General features: G+C 44.2%; 1 pseudogene; it reads left to right on the top strand.

Moving 5' to 3' along the window:
* Nucleotides 1–4,185: 4,185 nt before the first annotated feature.
* On the top strand, nucleotides 4,186–4,303 carry LOC124623350 (annotated as a pseudogene).
* Nucleotides 4,304–5,129: the final 826 nt, after the last annotated feature.

The following is a 5,129-nucleotide window of genomic DNA, read 5'->3' as shown; positions in this document are numbered from 1 at the left end:
CTACACGCCATACAAATACTTTCAGTAACGACTTCCTGACACTTAAATCTATACTCGATGTTAACAATTTTTTCTTCTTCAGAAACTTCTGTATGAGCTCTAATTTCTCTGACCGTCCTCATTGTGATCATTTTGCGAGACGTACATGCCAGGAAGTAATATGCTCCCCGACTCTTCCTAGAAAGTAATCTCCCGGAATTTCAATAATAAATATCTGCTGTATCGTCTTTCACTTAAGTTAGTTGCGCATCTCTGTAATATTTGAATGGTGCCTTGTGTGGATGTGCAAGTAGTCCCCTGATCAGAGTAAATCCTGTATCTCATTGTTCTGAAGATACACACCATCCCCAGGAACTGTCACTCCCTATTCCGCGCAAGGGTGTCTGAATGTTAAAGGGTATATTTGGCCCTGTCTTTAATGACAATTCGCCGGCCGAAGTGGCCGTGCGGTTAAAGGCGCTGCAGTCTGGAACCGCAAGACCGCTACGGTCGCAGGTTCGAATCCTGCCTCGGGCATGGATGTTTATGATGTCCTTAGGCTAGTTAGGTTTAACTAGTTCTAAGTTCTAGGGGACTAATGACCTCAGCAGTTAAGTCCCATAGTGCTCAGAGCCATTTGAAGCATTTTTTTTAATGACAATTCAGTTGTTGACCCGTTTACATAACTTACAATATATTGAATAATATGTGGCTACTCAAATACATAACAAGTACAACGAGTTTCTGTGAACAATTAGTTGCCAAAGCAGAAGTGGGAGCGTTTCAGATGAATGTAATTTCCTTTCATCAGTTCGCTTTCATCTAGTTTGAGTGGGCTGATTATCCTAGCAGATTACTAGTTCGCTAACTTGTGGCAGAGTGACCGAGTAACAGCTCTCATCTACAGAATCCCACGTGTAAATCACATTTTCTGTGGACACTATGCGGCGGGCGCTTTGTAGGAGGCGTCAAAATAACTGACGTAATCCCTACTTTGCCGGTGCTATGAAAGGTCGTGCTCTTTTCGTGTGGAGTCAGGTTCCAGCGGTGGACAGTACTGCAGGCAGCAAAGAGCACCGCTGACCTCCCTTATGAGCTGCTTCCGTGGACTGTGTTCCGATGAGGTGCGATATCGAATCATAGTTATGTTGACTGGCTAGCTGGATCAGCGCGTACAAAACATCTGTCTAGGCTACTGAGACTGTGAACACTCTTAACTCGAACGATCTCCAATCTCTACGTCACACCTTCTCTCTCTGGCAGTCCAGAATAGAGTTTAACGAGATAATGCCGTTCTCTCACAACCTCCGAAGAAATTAATAAGCGCAGACTGCACAAAGCTGTATGGCTGCCAATAGTGGCCAGTCCCAGATCTTAGCGCCAATGACAAGTGTTCAAATCGCCGCACACAAACCCTCAGAAACACCATGAAAAATCCTATCCCAATTGAGTCTGCTACCAATACCAACGGCACCTTGTTACTTCAGCGAGCGTCAGCCATTCAGATTACTCTTTTACATTGAGCGCGGGATGTCCACTGTATGGGAAGAGTAATCAACATAGCAAAATACGGTGCCTACATGTGGTGCAGACTTGGCAGACACCCCCTGTCACCGAACCACTTTTCGAAGAATGAAACGATACAAAGCCCAACTGCCCTGCCCGAGGTGCCATGGCGCCGCACTGGCAGATTCCATTAAATCCTCGTTGCCTACCCTCCAGCCGAGAAAAAGGCGAGGGCGCCTCCGAAAGACAACGCCAACGAACCCCGCTATTGTCACAGGGGCCCCAATTTTCTGGAACCCGGCATACGCGTCCGCACACATTTCTCCTGTCCCGCACGCCTCTCCCATACAGACTGTCCATCAACAGACCTTGGAAACTATAGCGAAAAGAATGAGACTCATTGATTTAATATGAGCAAAAAGTAATTGATGCCCTCGATACACAACCACTTTCCTATCGTCGTTGCTCCAGAGGACAATTAAAGAAAATGAATGAGAGAGGGCAAGGCATAAGGATTTGTCACTCGCACACTAACTCGCCACCTAAACGATCTCGGGAAAAAATGCGGCACCCTTCTTCAGATCCTCTGGTAAGCATCCTGCATCGAGGAGTAATGCTCAAGAATCTGTCTAAAAGTGCTCTATAAGCCACATCTTTCCTTCCAATAAATTTCTTCCTGGCTCCTGCTTTCACTACAGTTTTTTGCACTTGACGATTCCATATTAGGTAGCATGTATGATTACTCCAAGGTATTTCAAATTTACTGTTTCTAATGATTTGTAGCCTGCACTATAATTGAATACTAGTGAATTTGTTTGCCTATTCATGTGCAGTCTGTTACATTTAATTATTAATTTACTCGTAGCTGTCATTTTTTCAGTGGCTGTAGTATATATTTCAGTATGAATTCCAGTAATTAGTTGTACAGACATTTTTGTTTAACTCTACCGGTTTCTACAACTTAATTTCTCAACTTCAGAAGTCTACAAAATTACGCTTTGGCCATACATTTGTGTAACCTACAAGAAGTGTATTACAAAAACGTACGTAGTACTGGTTTAGCAGATGTCATGAACACTAGCTCAACAAAGTGACTACAATTCTTATAAAGCAACTTTTGAAGAACTTCTCAAAATCGAGATACACAATCTTTCTCTTACATCCTTGCTTGACATTTTGCATATTGTTCACAAGAGCTACAACATGAACCCGTGGAAGAATTTGAAATATATAAACGTTCCTATCTAAATTCAAGAGATACGTTGAATGATCACCTTCCATTGAGAAATGGATAACATTTTGATTGTACAGATCTCTCATAAAATATGAAAATTAGCCCATTTATTTTAGGTATTAGAACTGTTTGTCATGTTTTTCAACTATACTGTATATATCTTCCTTATATACCTTAGTTATACCTGTTATATGATGCTTGCTGCTGACACAACAGCTTGACATGTACACAGATGTGATTTATTTACTGTAAACTTTAAATCTGTCAATCTGTATTTACAAGAATCGCATAAAGTGTGTGCCGCATTGTGCTTCTGCGATGAAGAGGCTGAAATCGGCTAAAACAATAATAAGTACGTTTTTATTATTTACTTTTTGCACATTACATACAGGTCTTATAATTTACAATATCCCTAATTTCGTAGATTTCTGAAGATAAATTAATTTTTTGAAACCAGCAAGGAGAAATATAAGTATATGTGGGACTAACGACTGAACTTTATTATAGATCACTTATTTATATCCAGGTCCACAGGCTCTGCAGCAATCATACAACCTCTGGCAGTCTTCCTGCAGTTCTCTTACAATCTTCTTGCGTCGATGTAAACAACTGATCCGCCTGTGAACAGCTCTGCTAGAGCTTCCGACATTGGCGGACCATTTTCCTGGACCTTGTACTAGGGTTGGTCTCAATATCTTTTAGAACACGGTCCTCCAATTCCGGTGTACGCTATGTCCACCACCTCCCTGCAAATTCTTCTGTCTGAAAGGACTCTTTATTACACAAATGCTCAGAAAGGGCTTCAAATGTTACGGTTGACGTCTGTAAGGGTACTTGTTTTGGTATAGCCGTACTGCCTCTCGACCGTTTCCATCTATCTGGCCGCACACATACCTTCTCGTCTTTTACCCGACGTAAACACCAGACTATTCTGCAGCCTACAGTACGCTGCGTCATTCACACAGAATGCAACACACGTGGAATGTACCAAGAGAGGTGGCGCAGTGGCTAGCACACTGGACTCGCATTCGGGAGGACGACGGTTCAATCCCGCGTCCGGCCATCCTGATTTAGGTTTTCCGTGAGTTCCCTAAATCGCTCTAGGCAAATGCCGGGATGGTTCCTTTGAAAGGGCACGGCCGACTTCCTTCTCCGTCCTTCCCTAATCCGATAAGACCGATGACCTCGCTGTTTGGTCTTCTCCCCGAAACAACCCCAACCTAGCACGTGGAATACGCGGCATGTGGTCAGAGGAACTTTCATTCATCAATGCCATCTACTGTGGCAAAGATGGATTTCCAGACACGTGTTCATAGGATCTTTTTTCCTCCATTTCCATTGAGGAATCCGTCCATGCTTTACTAATTTTCGCCCTACACACACACACACACACACACACACACACACACATATATATATATATATATATATATATATATATATATATATATATATATATATATATAGGCAACGGCCTTGCCGCAGTGGATACACCGGTTCCCGTGAGATCACCGCAGTTAAGCGCTGACGGGCGTGGCCGGCACTTGGATGGGTCACCATCCAGGCCGCCATGTGCTGTTGCCATTTTTCGGGGTGCACTCAGCCTCGTGATGCCAATTGAGGAGCTACTCGACCGAATAGTAGCGGCTCCGGTCAAAGAAAACCATCGTAACGACCGGGAGAGCGGTGTGCTGACCACACGCCCCTCCTATCCGCATCCTCACCTGAGGATGACACGGCGGTCGGATGGTCCCGATGGGCCACTTGTGGCCTGAAGACGGAGTGCTAGTCATATATATATATATATATATATATATATATATACGTCTCAAGAAGAAAAGACAACAGATGGACGAAGCTAGTACTGGAGTGGAGTCCGAGAGAGCACTGGAGGCCTAGAGGAAGACCACCAGACAGATGGGACCAAGAGATCAAGAAGATCGCTGGTAACACCTGGTAGAGGACTGCCCAAGACCGTCTCACTTGGAGAAGACTACTGAAAACCTACCTGAATCCACGACTCGAAGAGGCCACATCATTTAATGATTGAATTGGCTGCTCATTAGCCACCCATCACGCCGGTATATGACAAACGACGCTTCGCTTGGTGTAAGGAGCGTGGAAAAACGTTGTGTGGAGTGACGAATTACGGTACACAATGTGGTGGGTCCGATAGCAGGGTGTGGGTACGTTGAATGCTCGGTGAACTTCATCTGCCAGTGTGTGTAGTGCCAACAGCAAAATTCAGAGGCGGTGGTGTTATGGTGTGGTCGTGTTTTTCATGGAGGAGGCTTGCACTCCTCGTTGTATTGCATGGCACTATCACAGCACCGGCCTACATTGATGTTTTAAGCACATTCTTGCTCCCCACTGTTGAAGAGCAATTCGGGGATGGCGATTGCATCTTTGA

The sequence above is a fragment of the Schistocerca americana genome, chromosome 7 (assembly GCF_021461395.2).
Source record: "Schistocerca americana isolate TAMUIC-IGC-003095 chromosome 7, iqSchAmer2.1, whole genome shotgun sequence".
Taxonomy (NCBI): domain Eukaryota; kingdom Metazoa; phylum Arthropoda; class Insecta; order Orthoptera; family Acrididae; genus Schistocerca; species Schistocerca americana.
The sequence above is the reverse complement of the archived record's forward strand: the minus strand, read 5'-3'. Positions and strand labels throughout refer to the sequence as shown.